Here is a 27,160-nt window from a genome sequence, read left to right as displayed (position 1 = left end):
AGCAAGGAGCTGCTGTAGATTGCTTGTGTAAAGGTGTTGTCTTGTGCAAGGTGAGCAGTAGAGTAGAGCCAAACTCTGTTTTGTACTGTTGCATCAGGTCCTCTCCAGACCAGAGACAGAAGACAACTCATGAGACACATTTTCCAATGAACAGTACCTTCATATGGGCAATGTTTTGGGCATCATTATCCTGTTACTGATTTTGATTTTGTACAATAGTCCAGTCTCTATCCCTTTTTTTCTAACTACTTCAGATTTTCCAAAAATATTTTTCTGACTAGTCTCTCATTTTTCCTCTTTTATTTCCTGATGATAGAGAGGATCCTTGATGAGAGAAAGGATACAGCAAACTACACAGCACACAGTCAGACTGGAAAACAAGGAATGTGAGATGGTGAAGGCCGATGACACAGCTGCATGAAATATGGATATCCGCAGAGGAAGCCAGAAATGAATTCATTACACAGACATCACTCATACCAGACCATCTGATTAGCATGTTGACTGACTCTAGCACTACTGCAGCAGAAGGAATAATCTCCAGAATGGAATATGAATGGTTGGCCATCTGTCAGTGTCCCTGTTAATGGCTGCCAGGATCCATTTTGATCATTAACATCTTGCAAGCATGTTAGAATCATGAACAAGGGAGAGTTTGGTATCCTCCCTGGACCAAGATGATACTTTGCAGCTGAGCCAGTCCTGAAAGAGGCCCACCACGAGATGAGGTTGAGCAGTAGTTCTATATCCCAAACAACAATGAGATAAGTGTCCAGAATCTCATGAAGAAATATCATCTGTGACAGAGCAGAGGGTATTCAGCACTGCTCTGTAGTTTGTGTTGCCTGTAACAGTACAAGGTAAGGCAGAATCTCCTTTAGCTTATGTGCTTAGGGCACTGGCAAAGGACTTCAGCTGTTATAAACCTAATAGGAAAATACCAGTTTGCAGCATATACTCAGTTTGTGCAATGCAAGCAGAAAGGTTTTCAGTTAGACACCCAGCTAGCAAAACCCGGTGTGTGTCCCATGGCCTGCCTTCCCAGCTGGTAGATATCAGGACTGCTGTCAACAGAGGTGCATCAGCTTCCACTAGCTGAGAATCTGACACAAAGATTTAAGTAATACAATATTGATTTTCCCTAGCTGATGACTTCCAACTACAGGTTTTCAGATCATAAGAAGTTAAAGTCTTTCTAATTATTGTTATGCCAGACTACATATGGCAGTGATAATCTGGGAGCTTCACTACATTGCAGTGTCGTTACTTCGCTGCTGTGTTTATTAAAAGTGTGCTGCATTTGTCTGTGAGATCATTTTTCCAGAGGCCTTTAAATATAAAGAAGGATCTCACCTAAATGCAAAATTAAGATAATGATACTTACTTTCCTTAGGCTGGGAAGCCAACTTAATTAACAGTTATAAAAGAATTTTGACATACTCAGATAGAAGGCATGTAGAACTAGACGGTATCTTTACTTTACCTAGCACAGTCCAGTCCTACACCTGGCAATTATTCCAACATGTACTTTATTAAAACCACATGTTTTATTTTTGTCCACTTTTATGCCTTCAGTTTAAGCTTTATAAATATTCTAGCAGGCCATTCTAACTTTAAGAATCTAGCAGGACTGGTAAATCTTTAAATCAAATTGACTATATCAGGGGACTGAATACAGGTGAGAAAGGATCAGTTACAGCAAATATAGGATACAGATGTTTACAGGAAAAAAGGAGAAAGCGGTTTTGAAAGATGCGAATTTTTAAAGAGGGTTTAGCTCATACTGTATTTTGTAACTCTTTTAGGGAAGCTCAAACACTCCAGCTAGAGATTTTTTTCTGCAGGGTATTTGATTTTAACAAATGTGTCCAACACCTGACTGATAAATAAACAAATGTTCCAAAGCTACCTAACATTCTTTCCAGATCAGCATTTTATTATTAGCACTGGTTTAAGGAATAAGCCAAAAAAAAATAAAAGAAACCATGAATACATGTCTCAATAAATGTTGAAATATGAGGGAAAAATTCATTTATTTAGAAAGCAAAATTAGATCTTAAAATATCAAGAGAAATGGCTTTAAATATGGCCTATGTATTCCAGAATCATAAGCAATGGATATTGATCCTAACTAAAATCAGAAATGCTTCATGAGAAAAAAAAATCTCTTTTCACCTGTTACTAAAAACAAGGAAATTTATCCTTCCCATACTGATTATAGCCCTACTACAGTTCAGTATCAAAAATTACATTTCTGAGAAATGTGGTACAGAGTTAAGCGAACTAATTAATTTAAGCTAATATCCTTGATCCAACAAAATATTTCTCAGGCAGTCTCAGAACTAAAATTGCACCGGGGCCATGGTACACTGTGTCTTCTTATATGAACAGAGAGAGGACAGACAGATGTTCTCATTCTTCCGCACCTCTCTGAAATATTTGATTCAGTTATCAAAAGGATATTATAATCCCACCTGCAAGAGGTGATCCTGTTCCATTATACTTGCAGTATTCTTTCCCCAAAAGACCCATTTAATAAATAGCAATAAGAAACTGCACTCGTATCACTGACTGCCTGGAATCATGCAAGAACCCATTGTCTTTCTAGCTGTAGTTGGTATCTGTAGGCCGCTATGCGGGAACATGTTCAGGGGTAATGAAGTAAAATGTTAATTGCAAAAAGTTTACACATAATCCTACCTATCCATCGCTATGTATGACCAAATCATCCCAACCCACGTGGTTCAAAGTTTGAGCCTATTCAATACATGAGTGGAACTGAAGCAGTGTGATGCAGTCTGTTTTTACTCAGCTACTTGCATTCGTGAGCAGCACTTTCTAGCAGCATCAGCTGGCTAGAAGAACCTGTTTTATCTTGCCAAACAAAGCCTCAGTATTTCATACATTTACACAATCTATATTGCAACATAGCAGTGCAACCATAGAGGAAACTTTCCAGACTTAGAGATTTTCATCTGGCCCAAAGCACTGAAGCCTGACTCCTCAGGAGCGCTGGTTACAGTGAAAACACTACAGCATGTTCTTGACTCTCTATTCTGCTTTCCTAAAGCTATGAAATTAGATTTATGGTCTCCATCCTTATCTTCACGGCCCGCAGTATCCCAAAGGTACCATTCAAAGAATGGGTACACAGAATACTTAACATAATTTATATAAAATGCATGCATGTTTATAAACAGCATTCGGAACAAACCTCTTCACGCAGTCTGATTCTGAGAGAAAAATGGTAAAGTAGTCAATTTATTTAACTCTGTCTTTAAAGGCAGCAAGATAGTCTGCTGAATGCTGTAGAACCTATGTAAAACAAATGACATTTACTGTAAGACTGATTCAAGACCAATTGAAAAGAATATGGTCCCTTAGGGTTTCCTTATAAGCATGATAATAGCAGGACATGTTTTCATATTCCTGTGCTCTCCTTCTGCAGAGATTATTCTGTCATTCTCGAAAGAGATAGAGAAAATAAACCCAAGATGAGAATTCGACTACTGCTGGTGGTAGAATACAACTGTATTTTATTAAGATACTTCAGAAATGTGAAAAAAAAGAAAATTCATAGTACAATATTAATATGCAAACTATTAAAGGAAGCACAGAGTAATGCATGAAAAAGGAAACAGCTTCCATGATCAAAAAGGGCAACAATGACATCATCTATTTACAGGAAAGGGATATCAAGTTAGTTTACATTGTAAAATAACTCACTGAAGCTTAAAGTTTCTGAAGTTTTGTAGGTTGAAGTTTTTTGTTTTTTATGGAGAGTCACCTACAGGAGGGCAGACATCCCATACTGTTCTATAAAATTCTCCTGCAGTGCAACACCTTCATTTTCAAAAGACAAGTGTGGCTTGTCTTAAATATACAGGGTAACAATAAGGAAAACTCTACACTATTACTTAATCAGAGCTTAGCTAGAATTCAAGCAACTAACTTTTCTTACAAAAAGGGATGTCTACAACCCAGCAGTTAGGGTATCCTCTTGAGAAGGAGATTAGAAATGGAGCTGGAAACCCCAATCCTTGAAATATAAGGGCATTCATGAATTTAAAAAGTATATGACACCTGGGATCTTAGAATCTCCCCCTCCAGGAGAAAGATTAAATAATAGGCTGGATTCTAAACCTGTCCTAATCCTGTAACTTTTGCATGTGTGGCTCATTTCAGTAGAGGACAGAATGTCTTCATCCAGAAAACTGCAGGTGACTAAAGCCTAGAGACTGTGGTCTCTCACTTCTTGTAACATGCTGCAGAAGATGGCAGAGGCATCACCATAGTTCTCTAATAAATAGGCACAGCAGCCTAAATTTAAGCATTCGGTCCCATCTGAGAGACTCTGTGGTATCAAGACGTCTGCATAGATCTATTAACTATGACCCAGGACTTACAGGAAACCTATACTATTCTGAGGAATAGGAAGATACAAGGAGATAAGACATTCCATGGATGGAGCTGCTATTTGCTACTGATTGTCTGTTCACCCACACAAAAAGATGGGCTCCTAAATCAGGCAGGCTGGGTCAGCCTCATTCAGCCTCTGAAGATTTCTTCTACAGTTATTCCTTCTAGAGTTAACAGAGGGAGCTACTGCTCTTACAGATTAGGAAAACTTTTCCCTCTGCAGTTCTTCTGAGTCACCTACTCTGTTAACACTTGGAAATTCAATGTTTTAGTATGTGGGCATATCTGTCTCTAAGAGGGCATATCATCTCTAAGGTCCAAGCATTTACATTTCAGTGAGGCAATAACAAAGCTAGGCAGCTGAATTAGGATCAAATGGATTCTACCATCAGCTACAGATGGCTGTTCATTTTGACTGCGTGATAAACTGCATGGTCCCCAGCACTAGCTTGGTTTGCATAGGTGTTTATGCTTTATGTATATTCCATTTTGTAAATCTGAACTGTGATCCAGTGAAAGTTATTGTTAGGAAAACAATAGTTTTAGCTATAATTTATCATGATACCATCACACTTCAGCATGTGGGTTTAAATTCATCATTCACTGCAAGACAGTTCTTCCTGAATTTCTCATCCAATGTTATAACATGACTGCCTGATGCAATGGTAATTGGATCCAAGAGGAACTCTCACTATCAGTTTTCTATATCTCAGTCTTCTGCATTGGGGTAAAAGATGCAAGGAGATACAAAGGAAAGGTCTAAGCCAGTAGCTCTCAAACTCTTTAAATCAGTGGGCCATTTTGAAATGGCCATTTCTCACAGAGCAATTCAAATTTAACATCAAACTTTTAACTGAAAATTCTATAAAGGTAGTGCACATTTTGCTGTTTAATAGGGTTAAAAGCTATTTATCATGGAATTTAGTATGAGAACTGCTGTCCTAAGCACCATGAGATCTTAAATGAGTGTTAGAGAAGACAGAAGGCAGCAAATTCATGTAAATATATGTGATGTAAACAACAGTTAAATGATGAAATATAAAACATGAATTGATGCCATACTGATCCAAGAGCTTCTTCAAAATTAGTGCAGCAGCAGTTCTTTTCCATTTGTTCTCCTGTTATCTAGAACAGATTTCTGCTTTAGAGACGGGCAGATGCTAGCTCCAGAAGCTGCACGCTAAGATCCTCATACAATTGAGTGCCACAAAGCCACAAATACCATATGGAATTAAAGCATGGGGTAGGCCAGGAGCTCTTTGCAGATGGGAAATGTCTACAGAGCCTTAGCAGTCTTAGCATCTAAGTTGTAGGACAGGGACAGTGGTGGCATGCATCACAGAGCAAGCCAATGCTGCCAGCCCAAATAACCCCTGCTGGCCCCTTTCTCACAGCCATGGAGCCCAAGTACTTACTACCCTGCCAGTACATGTGGCATAGTTTTACCAAAGTAGCCACATACCTGACCCAATCTTACTTCACTATGTGACTCAAAAGTCCTAGATTCATCACTACATTTTTTTTTTTTTTTTAATGTGGAAAGACCTACTGTGTATGAAGGCCTACTGCCTTGTAGTCTGACAGTGTCTGAGTGTTCACAGTGTAATTGAACACTTGAGGATCTGCCCAGAAATGTGACAGTGCATCCACTTCTGTAGTCCTTGGGTCTGTATTAACACCAGGACATGGCAATGATTACAAGATCAAAGCCCAACAGTGTAAACGAAAAACTCTCTTTTGTACTGCCAAAGGTAACAGGTATGAAATTACCACGCGTATTTTTTGTCATCATGATGCTATCCCACTGTAAATAATTATATTTCCTGTTCACTTATTTATATCTTTTAAAAATTCGCTTTTAATTATTATCTTTGAATTTATTTGCAAGCACTGTGCCCTCTCACCAGCTGAAATGCTAATAAAGATTCTGTTTATCATTTGCAATAATTATCATATTTTCATTCTTCCATTCTTCTGCACTTGCAGAGCCTTCTTTGTGTACTAGAGTATACATATAATTCCCCCCATGTAAGTAACTATCATATGATGATAATAAGGTTTACACAAATGTAATTTACACTCTTAGCGTAAGTCAGTCACACAAAGTAAAGTGTATTTTAGGTGACTTATTAGATATCAAGAATCCTATTCATGACTGAGAACTCCCCAATGATGAGGTGTGAAAGATGCTTTTGTATCATTTGCAGAAGGCTGGTGCCTGGGAATGGGTTCTTGTTTCTGTTGTATCTAACATCGTTTAAAGGGAAGAAAGGAAGGTTTGCCTGGAGGAACGGGCCCAGGTGATGACTGATTTATTATGATAATGTCAGAGATTTGGCTTGACTGTGATTTTTTGAAACAGCTTTTCTGTGGAAAAGTAGTAGACATTAATGTACTCTATTTATCTGCCACACACAATGAGATTGGCCGCACATTTTCTGCGCTGAACAGCAACGTTTTCTTTCTACCGAAGGAGTCTCCCTCTCCATTTTGGGTAGTCCTGCCAGAGAAATCTGACTTTAATGCTTATGTGGTGAACTGGTGATATAGGTGGCAAGAAAGGGCAAATTGAACTGAAAATACCTCTTTCATAATAACCGTATATTTCTGTGAAATGGCAAAGAGAATTGGAAGGCGATACCTTGAGCCGGTCGTGAACTAGTAATAAGTGCTAGGAAGCTTGTTATCAGGGTTCAGCATGCTCTGGCCTGGGGGATTGCATCACCCGTACTTTACCTCTTCTGTAAGCTGTATAGAAAATCTAGGTATTTACATTAAGGCTATGCATATGATGGGTGGAAATTTCAGCTGATGTTTAAAATACAAAAGCATAAAGATTTCTTGCAGATAACACCTTGATAAAGCTTGAATTCTAAAAGTATTATTCCCAAATGATAACTAAATATTTATTCTGTGCCTTACAGAGTATTTTCTGGGTTGGGGAAAGGGTGGAGGGATTTATTCTTCTGATATAAAAGTAACCCTGGTAGGTGTTCTTAAATTTTCCCAAATGAGACAAAGAAAATTGAAAAATGAAAAAAAAAAGAAAAAGAAATAGGAAACCAGCACATGATTGCCAAAGTCAGAGGAATTGCTGAAGAGGTGTAAGAAGAAGTCTAAATATATGTGACTTGCATGTTATCTTGATACTTATAATGTCTCTAGACACACCAAGACATACAAATATGCGATGCGTGTATGCATATTTTCCAAATTGCCATCAGCTAAGATTTCCAGGTTTTAAGAAACACGGCCACTAACACTGGCTACAATAAGCAACAAATGATCACAACCTTGATGGGAACCCTAAAATTAGTTAAGGTATAGGTAGCAAGAAAAGCAAGTAACAGGAAAGTGTAGGATGGTATAAAGTAAAGTACAAGATGAGAGAGCTGCTGACCACTCAAGTAATACCAGGTCTGACTCCATTACACCCACTCACTTGCCAGTAGGATGAGGCTATTCAGTTTGCAAGAGTCAGTATAAAGGATTCTTAGTTTCCACCACCTGCAGATCACTTAGGCATTTGCAGAACTTGCAGTATATGAAGACGCCCTTGGGCAGAATATGAGGATTGTTCATTTCACAAATCACAGAAAAGTTTTGGAACTCAAATGTTCACCTTTCCTGGAATTGAGACATTTAAAAAACCAAATGGATAGTAAAAAAAATATATATATATATATATTTAAGAAGGAGAATTCTACTTGTTCTGTGAGGAAATGCATTTAGCACTGAAAACCTTGGTTCAGTCCCACAGGCATGGCTGGGGGAGTAGAACAGTCCTGAGGTGTTACAACAAAAATGAACAGAACAAAGCAAATGAAAGATGCTTTTACTCTAATTTATGACCAATACTTAGCCCCAAAGGCCTTGATTAAATCTAAATTCCTTCTAAGCCTTGGTACCTCTTGTTGGCTGTAGGCTTTCAGAGGCAGCCAGGCAGCCGGAAATACTAGGTTCAGAGACTCCAGTGGAATTTAAGTTGGTGGAAAAATGGCTGAAGTATGGTTTTTATAGATTTGTTTTTCCTTGATTTTAACATAACTTTAAAAGTATATCTGTTTGAGCACTCAGAGTAATATTTCTCAAGTTTTTTCAATGGCTAACTCAAAAATATTTTGAATCCTTTTCATTTATTATAGAAGCCAGACAATACCAATGATAGTAATTACAAAGCCACATAATTTATTTGAGTGCGTTTTGAAAAGATACCTTCAAGGTAATAGGAAGGAAAGAGCTTGACTGTTTTTGATTTAGCTTGTAAAAACATTTCAATGAGTAATAGAAATTCCCAGGTGATTTTCATGAACCTACAACCCAGCTGCTGAAAAACCCTGATCAACAATAAATGATTAAAAGCCATTTGCACCAAGCAGAACTACAAAATGTTTTAGTTCTGGGCTTTTACTGAATGCTTTGTTCTAGCTTGTCCTGTGTATTATGGACATGAACATTTTAAAAAGTGTACCCCTTCAGTACCACCCCAATTCCGGTACCACACTACTTTAATAAAAAGTACAGCTTGGAAGAACTTGTGGACAACATTTTTCCTGCAGATTTAGTGAAATATTGAAGCATTTTGGGAATTCACTCTGATGTCAATGAATTGTGAAAAAAAACAAAAAGAATTCAAAAAGATTCAAAAAGACTTTTACTTTTTTGAAACAATTGAAAATGTTGAACAAAAAAATTCCTTATTCATCCAGCCCTATTCTAGACAGCAGGACCAAATCATCAAAAAATTCCATTGACAGTGCAGATGATACCATTTAAAAATAGTAAAATGTGATGAAGTTAACAATATAATTAAATATAATTAAAATGTAATTATCCCAATGAAACTAGTATTTGATTTTGCAGCAGTCTTTGAGCATTGAGCAATGCTTGAGGACTGAGATTCCAGGATCACTTTAGAAGCATTCATACTTTGCTCGTAGTTACAAACGCATGTTTGAGAAGAGAATGATGCAGAGAGGAGAGCAGTAAAAGGTCGCCCTTCTCTGAAGCCTCAGTGTCTTTAACACTAGCTGAACCTCAAATTGTGTTCATCTTATGTTTCAGGATAGCACAACACTAGAGAACCAGTAAAAACAAAGGAAATGGTTTACCCAGAACTGGAGTAATTTCAGAAGCCCCAGATAGATAAGAACATGTTAGTAATTATCACCTGGACAAGGATTTATCTATTTATGTGGACACCATGCTTAGGGCTGGAAAGTCACTTCAACACTCCTTTCCTGGGCATCCATAGACAGCATGATGGTTGTAGTGTGTCTGGGAAAGTCGTTTTAACTGGCATGTCACCACAAACTGTGAAGACTGGACACTGCCCTACACCTGCCCTGTTACTCTCAGAATGGGACATTGACTCTACCAGGAGATATCTGATTATGATCTGGGGGAACATGCTCTAATCCCAATAGGATAATATAGGACTCTGTTTTTATTTTTATTTTTGCATGAAAATTATGACCTTAAATATTGACAAACAAATTATGTGAAGCAGGTCACGTATGAACCCTTGAAGTAAAGTTACTCATCTTACAGTGGCTGGAGTATTCTAGCCTTGTGAGGAGTTTGAAAAATCTGTGTGTCATTGGTTCATTTATTACATTATAGGTCATGTATGAGTTCTCTGTGCTTTAGAAAAGCGTACTTTTAATATGTGGTCAAGATACCTTCCTGGACCAGTCAGTCTGCAAGTTCAAGAGCTTTCACAGACTCAGTAGTATACAATAGAATATGGGGTGGGTGAACAGGAAGGTGGGTAGCAAAACTGTGCCCAGATAATGTACCTCCCGGCAGTGGTTACTGTATGTTAATGAATACTTTTTTTCTAAATACTCATCCCTCTGTCTATTCCTTTGTAAATGACCCCCAATCAGGATCAAGTGGATGCTTGAAGTACTACTACACAATGGATTGAAGGATTATTCTCCCAAGAGGTACCCAGAACAGGTGCTTGGACTAATGCATTGTATCTTAAGAGATTTTTTTTGGACAGCTGTGAGTCACATAGAGCACTTCAAAAACAGGCCAGAATTGTAGGACAAATTAGCCAAGAGTTCTGTAATACTGAATAAGTCTTGGTAATTGATATAATACAGAGGAAAGTACTGTGCATCCAGAGATGAGCTTTGAAAGATCCCTATGTTAAAAACATGATCATCTTTCATTGTTTTAGGTATGAGAACATTTTGTAGCTACAGAGACCAGCCTCCATGGATTTCAAGGAAGCATCACAGGCATTTCAGCTTAGTCATGTGAAGAACTTACCAACTATTTGCCATTCTTTATGAGGGTTATGAATTGTTGTCTATTTTCTGGTGAAATTTGTCAATAAGATCAATTACTGGAATGCAGTCACATTTCAGTGTGACTTCAAATATGGTAATTTTTAATGTGAAATAGTAAACTTGCTGATGAGTAATTTTTCCTTTGAAAGAGGTTTAATTATTTAGCCTTCCCATTCTTTGATTGATGCATATTCCTTTTATTAGCTACCGTGACAATGAAGAAATTCAGGACAAGATGTGAATAAAAACTGTCTATTCCCTCAGGTATATAACTTTTCTCTAAGTTTTCTTTGAAGTAGCTGAAAGAGCAGCAGGAGTTTGCTGAACTATTTAAGCAATTGTAGAAGTATTTATTAATAAGTATAATTTTATTGAATTTTGAGGAATATCTGCTAAATAGATGTGGAATTCTCTGTCCTTCTTCTAGAGTTATTTTTGACTGCATCTGTTGATCACTACATTATTTCCTGTAAATTTTAAAATGAGCAATGTGACAGAGACACAGTTGCTGTTGTTTGTGTTAGTGAAAAATTGGCAGCAGGGTTGAGCTGATACTCCTTTCTGTTCAGAATGGTCTCCATTTTCAGAGGATTGTTTCTGAGACTCCAGATCCAGCTCTTCTTCAAACAAAACAGTTCTCTGCATGTGACGTTCTGTGAGCAGTCTAGAAACTTAAGCTTAATTTATGACTCTGTTATATCTTATTAGTGGAGGTTCCCCCTTTCTAGAGCATATAGCGCGCCAAGCCTTTATCTTGCATGAAGTATCTAGATCTATTCTCTGGTCCAGTCTGTGGGTGATGAGTCCTGGCCACTTCCAATGTTCAACGAAGCAATCAAAAAACAAGGGTTGTAATAGGCAGTGGCCCTATCAGGTCATACAGGGGCTGTCTACATGTGCTTCCAGAGATTACTGTTCCCAGCTGAAAATGTTTGGATAAAGGCTTAGACAGATGTTTGCCCAGGTGTTCTTTTCACTGTCCTTTGGTTGCAACTTTTATTTTTGTCATTCTGGCATTGCATATCAGCCTATTTAAGATTTCTATCCATATTATTGCCAGGAGCAATAACACTTGGAAGATCCTGTTGAGCATCATGTCTGTACATTTATTAGCATCACAGACTTAAGTCCTTCCAGGTTTGTTCCTGTCTTTTCTATTTCTGAGCAGGACCCATGAAGTTTCATGCAATTCCATGTAAGAAGTGTTCAGATGGGATCTTAAACCCTAAATCCAACTTTCTCAGCATGATAGGATGAGGTAAGAGCTTTCTTAGCTTTAGTTTTGATAGCTTAAAAGGGATAGATAGATGGGATAATAGATGAGGTTTTTGTGGTTAGATACAGCTGCAAGGAAGAGGGTTTCATTTCCCATAATACTGGTTATGTTCAGTTTACTCCGAAACACTTTACAGAATGACACACTTTTGTGAAGTGCAGTGCAATGCGGAAGTGAATATGACAGTCATTACATACTCAGTAAAAGCTGGTGTTCACCATCAATTTAGTCCCAGAATTGTCTGGATTATGCTCAGTCCTGACTGCATTAGCTTCCTAAGTACATCCAGAGCTCTATAGTAGCTGAATCTACTAATTTGCAAGCAATCCTTTTTGCTGTTTGAGTTCTGGGGCTAAAAATTTCACTTATCTAAGGACAATAGTTAGAGTGTTAAAGCTGGCACATACCTAAGAGCAGTCTAAGCAATGGAATACATAGAAAAATCCACGTATTTCACCTGACTGTACCTGTCACCTTGTTGCCTTATGCTTAAGGGACAGTTACCAGCCCAACAAAGTAAAATAATTCTTAAAGTTTCCCATATTTAGCACTTCATTTACATGTATTAAATGGAGCCTTACTTCACAACAAGATACAAAGAGAATTTTCTTGAAAAGCTATATCTGTATCAGGAAGTTAAAGGAAATTATTAGATTCTTGAATGTTTCAACTCCCCTTCGATTCCTAACTTGGTATTCATAAGTAGAGCTGATGCAGAGCTGTTCCACTAAGAGATTTTGCTTTATCAAAACTGAAAAACTTTAGATGAAAGGTTGCTTTTTGATGAATTCCTCCTCTTGACAAAATCTATCTTGTTTTGTCAAAAATTCCTGTTTGGACAGTTTCACCTGAATTATTTTTATTTGTCTGTTCTAAATGACTTTTTACTCAAACCTGTAGAATAACTGTAGAATATATATTTTTAAAATATTACTGTAGTTACTGTAGAATAAAAATATTTTTTTAAAAGGCTCAAATAAGATGAGTTATTTAGATATTATCAAAAGTAAATGTAATGAATGACTCAAACTTATTGCATGGTTTTAAGCTGCCAGGATTACACCCTTTTTGAGATTCTTCCTGTCTTTTTGTGTGCTGTGTCAGAATAGGAATAAGATCATGAAAATCTGTCTTCCGCCTTCTACTTCCTTGGGAATTAACTTGTTTGAACAAACACGCAGAGAACATCTCAATAACTGGATTTTTCAAACAGTTTGTACTGCAAGAAATGTTATTCTTGAGACACTAAAAATGCCATCTGGGTCCTACTGTGCTGCTTTCGTTTCCTTATGTGTCAGAACTCAACCAGTTTCTAAGATGCAGAGACATTACTTGGTAAGACCATGTATAATGGTGCTTATTAAAAGTGTGTCTTTGCCCCCAGATCAAGTTCTAATGCTGCATTTACAGCATCCAACCTTTCTTTAGAGGTGACAGTGGGCTAGACAAGTTCCTACAGTCCCCACTGGAATCTTATAATGAAGGCTATTGACATGCCCAGTGGGTGTACAGGAGAGCTGTTTTCCTTCCAAGATAATAGATGTATGGAGTTTGCCTGCAGCTAGACCCACAAAACAGTGCCAAACTTTTGCCATTCCCTCCTATTCAACAGTCTGGAAGTAAGAGCAAAAAAATGGATTTCCCACAGAGAGGAAAGCAGACTTAATAAAAATTTGCACACTCCTGGGTGGACAACTCTCTCCATCTTTCTCCACAAAAACATCTTTCAGGAAGATGATACATTCTAAGTGGCATTCTATATTCTTTTTATATGTCACATTAAAACCAAGACAGATAAAGGACTGTAGAAAAAAAAGTCTGTCTTTAGTAAGAAATGGCTTCAACTGATGCACAGTTCACAAAAAACAGATTAAATGGGCAGCATTCCCAACCTTAAACTGTCCAATAAGTTTACTTATGTGTTTCTTAAGATCTCCACTGACAAAATGGAATCCAGCAATTTCAGACTAACTAGATTATTTCTGTCTGAGCTTTTCCAGACAAAGCTGACCACCAAGTCTACAGCAACACTTCACCTCTAAAAGCAGCTAATATCATCTGATGCCATCATTTTGGGGTAATGAGTTCCTTAGATGTCTAAATATAGGGTTTCAAATTGTTTCAGAAACATTGTTTTCAAATTTCAGTACTTCTGGCTCCTTTTTAGACTGCATTATGATACAGTGATAGCTTGATACAGTAGGGTCAAATCTCCATCTAAGTCCCTGGAGGGAATGATCCATTAGACAGTAAGGTGTCTTCAGTAGGCAGTCTGAAAATGGTCCATGAGCTCTTCTTCCTGCTAGTCCTTCTGTCAAACTGCGAGGGACAGACAGCTCAGCTCATGAGGACTGTCGTGGTGCACTGCAGCAAATCACTGCCCTGAGCTTCTAGTTATTGCCCTCGGGCAGAGGTGTTTTGCTGACCTGTTCTCCATTGAAGCAGACTAAGAGTGCCAACACAACCATTTAACAGAGCCGAGCTCTTGGGACTGTCCCCTGCGCCTGCAGGATAGTAAGCGGTGGCTGAGAGCTCTCTACTACTGACATCTGAATTCAGGTATAAGCACTTTACTGGATCAGGGCCTAGAGGAATTTCTTTTGCTGACTATCTGAATCATATAAACTGCAGACAAAATAGGGCTCTTCAGTCAGCAGTGTTGCACAGTGCCTGAAGTGCATTAGTGTAGGCTGCAATTTGCAGCTCTGTATCCTTTTCATCTGTAGGAGTGGTTTTCCAGAGTCTCTATGGCAGTTTTCCCTTGTGTTTCCATGATGTAATTCGGGTGCTGTTGATTTCACAACCTTGCACCTGCCAAACCCTGATATTGGTGTTATGACAGGTTCTCATGGGAAGTGATTGACATTGACATAAGAAGCGCCTCTCCTTCACTTCTCGTTTTGAAGATTTTAGTTTATACAAGAGGAAAAGAAGCAAAACAGCACAGTAGATACTATTCATTTATATACTTGATAAACACTGTCCAGTAATGCATGTGCACAAATTCTTAACAGCACATCAGTCTTCATACATGTGGACTTGTCTCGCCTTCCTTTGTGCAACAGCATGATATTCGTAACCTTTTGCCCAGGAATTGCACTCGGTCATGGGCATGTTATCACAATATCAGGGTGCATCAGCTTGGAGGCTATGGCTGAAAATTACAAGTGTCCATCTCACGTATAAAACACCTTGGTTTATCAGTGTTAGAGAGAGAATATGGAGGACTTTACTATGCCACAGACCTTTCCAATTTCTGGTCTGTAAATCATTGCCATGCTGTGAGCACCAAATTCACCTAATATATTGACATATGCTTAAAGTGTAGTACTTGATCATTTACAAGCTGCATTTCACAGGACTTTTATTAAAATCTCTGCTATGTCCTTGCTACTTTTACTGTATCTTCAGCTATATCTCTTTTGTTAATTCAATAAATGCCGAAGATGCCAGCTTTTCAAGGTTACAAAGACTTTTATTTTACACTCCCTTATACTTCACATTCACTGTGAACTCTGGTCAAAACCAAGTACTTAAGAATATACTGTACAGTTTCCATAATTCAAGTATCATTGGGCTCAGAAAACTAGTGACTGTATTAAAATAAATGCATTTCTTGGGAATTGTGGGAAGCATTGCATAGAGAAATGATATGCTAAGTTATGTGCAGGGACAGCTGCATTTCATTCTTGAATGAAGTGATATTGATCAGAAAAGTACCTATAGCATCCTGTTCCAAATGCAGTATGTATTACAATGATAGATTACTACTTAGGTATTTAATTCAGATTTTTGATTAATTTGCCATCGCATTCAGACATAGCATGACCAAAATCCATCCATGTTTCTATAAAGATAAGGGACACTTGCTACATTCAGATCCTTTAGATTCTTTTACCTCCTTAGTGCACACCCCCCACCGCCCCCATCTTTACCCCAAATCACCACAGGGTCAATCTTGGTATTTGGGAAATCAAAGTTAGCAGAGGATCTTGCAGTTAGACTTGATCTCCATCTCCCTTTTTTTCAGGTGATGAAAGAGGAGGGTAAGAAGGAGGTAGATGGGTTCTGATCCTGCTATTGAGAATTTTGTAAGTCTTTCAATGGCCTATAAGGCTTTCTGAAACACAAGAATAGGACTTCGCTACCATAGCTGGATTGAAAGTTCATTTTAAATATGGGAAGATATTTAGAGTCCTTTAACTGATTCTTTTCTGTCTTTCACTAGATATTCTCACTACTCATTTCCATCCGTAACTAGCAGAATTCCAGTGCAGAAAAATGATGCCAATCTGATGATTCACAGACATGTTTCCTGTGTGACTAGTGACAAGCCATTAAAACTTTTATTACTCATGAGATATTTCCTCTCTTCCATTTTGCCCAAACACAGATAGAATGAAAAATTCTCTAAGATATCAAACACATGTATCATAACAGGCTCCAGTTCTGTTGGAGTCCACTGGCATTCTCATATCTTCAAAGTCTTTTAGAAACATTATATTTATATGGTAGATATAGATACACACATTAAACACTATATAGTTTAAAATCAATGTATTATAACTTAGACCATGACAGCATTTAAAATGTGAAGAGCTTTTGCCAGCACAAAAAAAATGGGTAATCTAAAACTTTCTTTAATGCTAGGCTGTTCCATGTCTTTTAAAACATATATCCTAAAAGTATTGAAAATGACAGACAGACAGTTATAAAGGATTCACTCTTTTGCTTTTTGTATTTCATGTTGTGTTTTTTGCTGGAAAAGGTTTGCAACATGTAACATGCCCATTACATTACAGTAGTGGACAGCATGACATATTCCCTTTATCTTAACAAATGCAGAGGTAGAGTTGTCACTGCCCCTGGCACCAAATTGTCTGAGGTACTTGATGCTTTGCAGAAAGTCTGGAAGATATCCTCCTTGACAGTTCCAAAGTGAGTCATGTATTCTATACCAGATAGCACTGCTGCATTTACTTTGTGTTGCACAGAAGAGAAGAGCATTTCTGAGTGATCGTAAATGTATTGTGAATTAGTGAAGACACCATTTATGGCAATACAGCAAGAATCTGCACTGGATCTTTTTAGGTATGAATTTTGTCTCTTTTGCATTTGTTTCCTGCTGGTGTGTTTCTATTCATTTCAGCAGAACTACAGTACTGGTGAGAGGTAAGCTATATGCAAATCGTGTGTCTATGCTATGGGAGACCTGTCATCTACAAGGGGCAGCTGGAGGCCATTTGGGGTAATCCCCAATCCCTAGCTGTAATGGGAGCATAGACACCTAGTTCACTGGCAACATCTTCATGCAGATCCTAAATTTAGGTACCTTAATCTGAAGTCCCTTTCAAAGATTTTTTCTCATGAAGCAACAAAGCACCTGACAATGATGCACAACAAATTTAAGTAAACAGCTTTATTGTTTCATCAGACTTCTTCCTCTCTCATCTCTTTTTTCTTTTAATAATATTGTAAATTCAGTGGAATAGGCATCACTTTGTTTTGTAAATGAGCAATACTGATACTAAGTCCCTGGCTAGGGCTTGTAAGTGCGATCATAATAAAATTATATTCTCTACTTTTCTGCATTATTACAAAGTACAACATAATAATGCCTTGCATCGAACTGAACATAATAACTAGGAGAGAGACTAGGATGCCTGGACAAATAAAAATTTCAGTTGTTTTCATGCTCTTTATGCACTTTCATGAATTTTCCAGCAAAGTATCAGTAACAGAAATGCCAGCAGATGTTGCTAACTGTCAGTAAATCCTGGAAAGTATTAACAGAAAATATTTCTAATCCCATTTTACGGAGAGGGAAAGTAAAGTATACAGAATCTAGGGATTCATGAAAATTCACCCAAGGAGCCGATAGCAGGACTGAGAACTGAGCCAATACCTCCTCTTTCCTGTAACAGCTTCAAGGGTTCTTTCCTTCTCTCCCTTCCAGTATGGGGAATCTGTCTGCTGATGGACACCTGACTGATCGACAAGAGTCCTCTTGAGTACAGAGTTTCAGATAGCCGAGAAAGCAAAACAGGAAAGGAGTAATTTTTCCACCAAAAGGGAAGAAATGAAGGTCATTCTTGTCCCTGCAAATTCTTCAGTTTTCAGTAACCACAACCTTTCCCTGATAAAACTGAGCAGCAGCTCGTCAAATTGATTGGTTTGCACCACAAATCTCACAGATAGATAAAAGGAATTAAACCTGCTGAAATGAAACAGGAAGACCATCTCAGAAGACATGGTAATGTACTTAATGAAATTCAAAGTCAAAATGCAACTCTTTGAGTGCCTGACAAAAAGAACAGTGTATTAAATGCAGTGTGCAGATGAAAAATCTTTTGGAGCCTGTAGTTTTTAGATCAACCCTACTGGCACAATATGAGTAAAGATTTCTTAGAACACATTCTGGTCATGATTTTTATAATCATAAAATGCAGTTGTGAATTAAGAATTTTTCATGCACTTGCTGATTCTAAAATCAGTAGGAACTGTCCAATAAATCGGCCTGTACATAGTCCAAGACAGAGAGTTTTGTGCTGAAATTCCTACAGCTAGCCCATAACATGTTTTTAAGCTTCAGTGCATTTTTCACAAAATGTACAAACCTGTGTTAAAAAACTAAAGTAATGAAGAATTCATCATTCATATGTATATTTAAGTATTTCTGTGACTTATGACACTCAATGACAAAAATTTGCATGGAAATTTTAGTGTGAATTTCTCTGTTTTCTATCATTAGAATTTCCTATGTTTTTATGACTAATTCAAGAAACTTCAGTCTTAGAAATTCATGTGTGAAATTTGATTAGATCATGTCTTTGTCATGTGGATAAACAATAGCTCAAACATCCAGTTTTTCAAATCTCAGACATTTCTTTTATCTCTTTTATGAGTGCTTTCCAATTTTTTTTTAAGTTCTCTGAAATTGGAGCACTACGTCAGAACACAGCTTTCCAGGAATGATCTAAGTAACCTTTTTGATACATTTTCTAGATAACGAAGTTATTACCTAGAAAAATGGACTCTCATTCTTTCTGCAAAAGTATGATTTCCACAATCTGTAAAGATGCATCAGTTCAGCCCCCCAAACTGAGAAATAATTAATATCATTTACTTATTGGAAGTACTCAGCTTGTAGGATGTCTAGGTCAACACGGTTCTACCAAGTTTTGTGAACGAAAAATTTGAAGTTACTCCCAAACACAGACTTTCCCTTGTGATGTGCCACCAGAGGGGCTTCCAGGATTCTTTCCTATTCTGGGGTTAGTTGTACTGAACTCAAGAGATCATCGTCTGTCAAGTGCGAGAATTTATTAGAGCTAAGAGCTATTAAAGCTAACAGCATAGCAAAGCTAGAAATAAAACGCAACTGAAAATATATATACATATCAGAGCTTTACAGTTCAATCGTGGGTGCACAATGTGATGACCACTCTCGCCCTTCCCTTGGGGGCCACCCCTCTGGTCTAGTTTTCCCCAGTTTCTCTAACAGCGGGTGGACGGTATAGCGACCACTCTTGCTCCTTATGGGACACCCTTCTGGTCTAATTTTCTCTGGTTTCTCCTCACCACACTAGTGACATCAGGGGCATCCCCACTGATGGGTGGGTCCTCAAGTCCGCAGGCCAGCAAACCATGGGTCTGAGTCCACACACATGTATGTGGCTTACTCCCTTTCATGCCCAGCCAGGACAACGCCAGCCCACAGCCATACCAAGGCCACATGGCTCCAGTCAATACCAGCGTGCACATCAGCAGGTCACCTCGTGCTCAGCCCCAGCACTGCTCAGCAGGTAACCACGCGCCCATTAGCAGGTCATTCTGTGGGGAAGGGCTCCACAGCGCCGAGATGTCTATGGTGTGGGTCTGCGGTGTCACTTCTCCGTTGTCTGGCTTTGTCAGTTCTGGAGTTGTTAGATGGTGTGCCCCCAGGCTGCAGCAACCCCACAGTGTGGTGGCACTGGCCGTGATGCATCCGAGGTTTATTTCCTCTTGCGGAGCATCCCAGAGCAAACTCCTCTTCTATGGGCTGCACCATCCGGAGCCCCACGCTTGCCCGGGTGGTGCGTGTCATGCCTATGAAATTACTATCATATTTTGGCCTTCGTCATCCCTTCAATTTTGTACCTTTTTATTTTTTGCCGTGTGTGAATCAGTTTTGTATCAAAAAAACGAATCTTGAAATGATGCATCGGCAGCAAATTTTGAAACCTCAGGTTAAAAAACCACAAATGAATCCCCAGGAAAACAGGAAAAAATCCTATAAAATTGAGTTATTTTCCTGTTTCAGTATAACCAGGTTAATCTTTTTATTTTTTCGTTTGTTGAGTTATAGAATAAATGAAGGACTTATTGTGCCCAAATCTTACAGCTTGCTGACCCAATTTTTAGCCTCAAAATAATGGCTGAAATTCACTGTTTTCACCATCTCTGAATTTTATCTGACCTCTAACCTGAATTATACACATTTCAGTCATAAGCCCTCTAAAACATGCAGCTTCAGAGATTCAGACCAGTGTCTAGCTACAGTGGAATTTCTGGACACGGAGTTGAAGTGGAATTTGCTCCAATGTTTAATCAATTGTACATGCTATGTATTGTGTCAAATACTGCTCTGCTATATTAGCCCTTGGACAGATAAAACAATAGGATTTAATTTCCCTCGAATGTGTCATGGTCAAACAAAGTCAGCTGTTTAAGATAAGAATTAGGGAAGATTAATGCCAAGAATGAAACAAGACTAGGGATTACTAATCAGGGCTTTTTATAGCACAATTTCATGATGCTTTCAAGAGCCAATGGGAGATGCTCTCCAAGTGGCAGAATTAATAGCCATAAGATGTTCTTGCAGAAAAAAAAAAAGAGCGAGAGAGAGAGATTTAAAAAAAAAAGGAATATATCACTTGGGGCACTATAATGCAAAAACACAAGCTTGCTTGCAATGCCGTACAGGGATGACACTGTTATCCGGGGACAGGTTGACCAATGTTATATTGCATTAGTGTGAGTAATGGACATAAAGACATATGAGTGATTCCAAGGAAGCTCCCAAATCTGAATTGGAATTTTGCTCCCCAGTCTGGTTTGGCTCAGCTTCCATTTTATAATAAGCACAGATCCAGTCCAAGTTGCCTCAGGACACTTAGTGTGCTGGAGTGGTTTTTTTCCCCCCCTTTTTTGTATATTTTTTAGTGAAGATGAAGATATTCTGACCTACTCAGATTACCACCTCATAGTCTGAAATTTCCAGCCCTAGAACTCACCTATGGCTCTAAGTATGAATTCAGAAGCTCAGCAAGTAAAAAGTGCCTTTAATCCACTGAATTCTGTGGAATGAAGGACTTGACTGATAACATCCATTCTTGCTTATCTTTGTATAGCTCTGCAGAGTACCTTTCCCTAGGTGAGTCCAACAGGGTCTTACTTCTCCAGCCACCTATCAAGGTCTTTTCTCATTTCTATACAGCCAACAGGCTGACTCAATGCTTCTAGACACCTAAGCTCTTCCTGTGTCCTTTCTTCTGTGTCCTCTCCCTCTGTCTTCTCTTTTATGGTTTTCCATACAGATGCTACAAAGGAAGCCAGCATCACGTCCCTCAGTGAGGATGCCAGCCATAAGAGGTTTGTCAAGGGACTCTTTTTTGAAAGACCTCATTCTCCTGTGAGCTTCTCAGAGTTAGGTTTGAAAATCACCAGCCTTGGAAATAAGAACAAAACTTTTCCCTCAAATTATATAACCCAGCTCAGATGAAATGAAAACAGCCTGCTGACGAACATTTTTAATTAATAGGTGATTTAAGAAAAGCTGTAATGTTAAGTAGGGGTTTGCTTTCTGCCGTTTATTTTTATGCTGTACCTTTTTGAACAGGCTGCACCCACTAAGCCATGTGAATCATATAATTACGATTAGCCCTCCCAACAGTCCTATCAGAAATGAAGGTTTATGCAGAGAGTATACGATAACCATTTATTATTTTCCTTCAGCTCACTTAGCTGTGAATTTTTATGGGAGGTATTTAAATAAGTGTTCCACTTGGAAAAGATGACTGGCTGAAAAAAAACAAAAATGAAAGAAGCTCAGAGAGTTTTATTAGAATTAAGTTCTAACTATTGTACTGCCAAGAAAACAGTTTTGTATACTCTTGTACAACATGTTGTCTTTAATCAAGATCAGATTGTACAGACTGTAAGACAGACAGGATGTGCTAGGTAATTTGAGGCAATGATACAATGCATATAGGTAATAACCACATTAATAATATACAAAATTAGCACAATGTTTCCTTTCTTCTGTGGGTTTCTGTTTCATATCTTATCCTTTGTCAGTATCCTTTAGGTTAAAAGACCTCTGAGGCAGAGATTTTTTCCCTTTTATCTGTAGAATAATAGTTCAACCAAGCACAACTTCAATTCTTTGCTTTTGGGCTCAGGCTCTTGTGGGCTTTTGTGTGATCCTTACCACTTTAGGGATGGTTGAAAATATTGGTATTGATTGTTTCCATGATTTTTTTCTATAAAGTTGAGATTTTTGTGCACTTTTTCATCTTGGTGTGTAAAGGTTACAGTTTTAACACTGATCCTTTTCATTTTATACTTCATTTGTATTAGAAAAAAAAGCATTTTATAATTTTTGTATTTTAAGAAAAAAAGAGAGATGTTTCTTTTTCCCACTTGAATAAAATAAATTGAAGTTTAAAATGAAGGTATTGGAATTCCTCTAGCATGAAACACAAAATATTTGGGAAAATATATTCCTTCTCAAACATTGAAAACTTTTTTTTTTTTTAAATCGCCTTTCTCTTTCATTCTATACTCCGCTCTGGCATCTTTAACAGAGATGAATGGAGACAATTTTCTTCTGCAACTTCCAAAAGTTCTGATTTTTCTTTCTTTCTATTCAGAAACAGATTGAAACAAAAAAAGTCAAAATTTCCTATGACACAATATTTCAAAAAATCATTTGGGGCTAATCAAAGCATTCATGTTTTGATTTTATTCCCATAAGATGTTTTGAAATGAAAAATCAAAACATTCTTCTAAAATATCAAGATGAGATTTTTCAGCACTTCTGAAGCACTTCATCAAGCTTGTCATTGTTGCTTTCGATTCTCAAAATAAATTTCATCACCTCACAGACATGAGAATTGCTTAACTGGTGCACATTGGTGCCCACAGGAGGGAGCAATATGTGTAAGGTTAGTTTCAATTGTCATGGTTTTCCTGTAGCTTCATTCATATCCAAACAGACAAAGTTTTTATCACAGGATTAATTTTAAATTCATGTTCAAATATCCTTATTCAGCAAGTATTTAAGCACGTGTTTATCTTTTTCTGACTTCAGGAATACATAAATATGTGCTTCAATACTTTGCTGAATAGCGAGACATTTAAATTCCTCACCAGCTTGTTGAAGAACTGGAGCCTCAAGCTTTTGACGAGGATGCACAGATATAAGACGAAAGAGTATCAACCATCATCAAAAGCTCAGACCTTTCATTTCATTGCTATCGCATGAAACAACATGCTTGAGAAAGATCTATATCAGGTTAACTACTTCAATGGTGAGATGATACTGATGTAGCACTATCTATCCTCATCAGTTACACACGGCCTGAATTGATTTATAATGCACTGCATGGATTCTTTTACAAACCATCAGCTCTTTGACGGGGATTTAAAAACTGGGTCAGTTCCAAAAGAAAAAAAATTGTAAAAGATAATTTTTTTAAAAAAAGGGAATTCGCTAAAGCTAATGTAAAAGTAAGAATAGGTTATATGTTTGGCAACAGACATTTCCTAGGCAAAATCTTATGATCAGCTTAGTGATATTTTTTATTCTTTTCCCATGAAAGCTTTTGTTCATAAAAAAGGGAGAGAAGATAAAAGAAAGGAACATACATCCAGTGTGGGAAAGTACTCTATGTCAGGGCCACTGCATGTTGGCTTTACTCTTATGCTCCTCTGTAGATATTCAATATAGAGTACTTACAGTGATAGGATATTGGGTTAGGTCTCATGTTCTTACCAAATGAAACACAAAGGACAGGAGATATCTTACATGTTTCATTATGAAGCATGTTCTTCAACCTTGTTTTCATTTTAAAGCAATTCTGAGAGAGTTTTTTTTTTTTAATTTAAAGCCTGAATTTTCCTTGTGTACACACAAAAAACATGCCGCAACAGTCAAGTGACAAGGTCTTCTTGTCCTGCACCACCTGGGAGCCGCGTTCTGCCAGTGCAATTTAAGCTGCCTGAAAGGTCGACATCAGGAGCTGAAGGATTGCCCATACAGAAGAAAGACCTTGGCACAAATGTGCTTGCCCTGTTTCCAGCAGTTCAGTTTCAGGTCAGTGGTTTGTGCCACTGGAAGATTCTTCTGACACAGCAGGGACTGATGGATGTGGAGCCTCTCTTCAAACTCTGAAACTGCCGTGGTAATCATTCTGTTAACACCTTACATGAGCAGGCAGGCACTGTAAAGGTCAAGCATGTTCGTTTACAAGAGATGATGAACTGCTGGGGAGCTCTGAGAAAAACAAACACTGAAGCAACTAGAGACAGTCAAGAATTTTTTGATGACGCTTTTGCCAAAAAATGTTGAGTGATCCGAAATAATGATCCTTTTTCTGCAGGCAAGGGTCATTTTAAGTGAATTTCTTTATCTGAAGAAACACGGGAATAAAAGTTATGAAATTCTCAGTGTCTTATTTAACTGTTAGTAGGCAAGGCTTAAATACACTGTAGAGGGAAGGCCTCAAGTCTGTAGCTCTTAGATAACCAGTCAAGAAATGAGCTTTGCTTTAAATGTTCCACAAAAAGATAATCAACTCCAACAGTTGCTACTGTTCCTTCAAATGTTTATGCATTATTTAGACCTCAGCCCACACTTTCTGCTCCTTTTCACTTTAATTCCTTTCCATTCAGTTTCTTTAGAGTGTGTGCTGTCTGAAATATGCTTATAGGAACAAAGAACTCACCATACTGGAAAAGCAAGTCGCATACCCCAATTCGAACCAGATCTGGCCACTACCAGAGGTTTCAAAGGAAGCTTTAATAACCTTCACTTTAAAAATGGGATAACATGGCCCACATCAGTTTCCTTTACATTCTCTAATAGTTTGCAGTTATTTTAAACCCTGAAGTGCATGATTTAACAGAATTTTTAGTCATAGTTATTCTTGGTATCCATGTATTCTTCATATCTAAACTATTTTTGAAACTTGCTACATTCCCCATCTCAACAGCTTATTTTGATAATGACTGCACCGTCTATGCCTTGTGAGGAAAATATTTCCTGTGTCCATTGTGAATTTACCTTGGATGGTCTTTGTTTCTTCATCATGTCCCTATTCTTATCAACAATTTTATTGTCAGCATCTGGTTTCTTTTTATCAGCAAAGACCATAAAGCTGTAAGAACATCCATGAATCAGGACAAAGACCTGATTAGCCCAGCAACTGGCTCTAGTAGTGGTCAACACAGAAGAATAAGTGATACTTATGCAGTATCTTCAAGCCTGTAGTAATCTTCAGCACATGACAATGTCTTTTCTTTTGTTCTGGGGATTTTCTTCCATATATTTGTTCAGTTCACTTTTAACTCATATAAATTTTTTATCATCTACAATATTCTGAGTTTCACAAGTTATGTTAATTATCACATTGTTTTGATTTTCCAAACCTGCCCCCGCTAGTTCCATTTAAATCCCTCCTGTTCTTGTATTGGAAGAGAAAGTGAATAATGATCACCTTTTGGCCTGCTCCATGACTCTAATTTTACAGGCTTCTGACATATCTCCCTCAGTGCCAAGTCAAGGCTTGTGCAGACCTGCATGGAGCATTCCTGCTTGCTAGGTAAACAGAGCCTCCTGGACTGCTCTCGCACCCACCCAGGATGGCACGGGGTCACCTGAAAACCCCAGAGCAGCATCCGTATATTAGTATGCGCCTCCTTCGTGCCAGTTAGCTTTGCTAAGACTCAGAATGTATTTGCTTCTTTAGACACCATGTATTGTTCCTGGTATCCCAATCAGAGGTAAAGCGGATGTCTTCACATGGAGGTATAACCCGAAGGAAGTCTCTCTGAGAAAAGGACAAACCCTCCATTCCTCCTTCATGACATTATTTTGAAGAATTGTTTCTAAAGAAAAAGAAAAAAAAATATATTTCTCTGGGCATCTTTTAACCTCTGATAATTGGAGATGTTTTGGGAGGGTATGTGGCAAATGTTTTCCCTTTCAACAAATCAACAAGTTATTACTTTCCTCTATAAATATGCAAGAAACATCACAGCCATTGAAAAATATTGACTGTTTCATTTTTCTCTAGTCTTGACATTAAGGTTTAGTGAAAAAACTACTCGCCAAAGAATTGAGGTCTGTTCTTGACTGACTGAATAAATGACTTTGGGCTACCTTGTGCCTTGGCTGCCTGCCTATAATGAGGTAAACCATTTCTGAAAGACAAGCACCTCTTTAGGCATTTTTCATTCTTTGCTTCAGTAAGTTTTAGAATTTGCAGATGTGATGATTGGATATATCCAATTATACAGAAATGGATTAGTGAACCTGATATGCTGAAAGATTTTTAACTCCAGCCCTTCACTTTTTTTTCCATTCTACCTCATAATAAAAAGTGAATTTTGAGGTTAGTACTTGTAATAAGGAAAAAAACCCACTGAAAACAAGAATTCTTTGTTCAGGTAGAGCTGAGGATTTTTTCAGTTCTTTTCGATGAAAAGAAAAATTCAGAATATTTTTTGCCTAAACTTAAAATGATTTGCATGATTTTAAATAAATCCTTTAATTTCACTTTTGTCTATATTTAAACATTATTTCAAATTTTAAAGCAGAAAGTGCAGGTTTGTTACTACAGAATTGACAGATTTGCTCTAAGAAATGTTAAAAGTAACATTCTGATGTTTCCATTCTAAAATATTTCACTTAATATTAGACACAAATGTCAAAATGAAATAATTCATATTGTAGTTTCCCTCCCTCTTTATTTTAAGCTTGACATTATTTATCAGCAGATTCGTTTCCACCCACCATCCGCTCCAAATCCCATCTACTATTAAATTTTCTGTTCCTCAAATGTATACTGATCTCATTGAGGCTATGCTGCAATTAATAGAATTGGTTCATCAAGCCCTGGAC

Source organism: Dromaius novaehollandiae, chromosome 1 (assembly GCF_036370855.1).
Source record: "Dromaius novaehollandiae isolate bDroNov1 chromosome 1, bDroNov1.hap1, whole genome shotgun sequence".
NCBI classification, from domain to species: domain Eukaryota; kingdom Metazoa; phylum Chordata; class Aves; order Casuariiformes; family Dromaiidae; genus Dromaius; species Dromaius novaehollandiae.
This window is presented reverse-complemented; position numbering follows the sequence as displayed.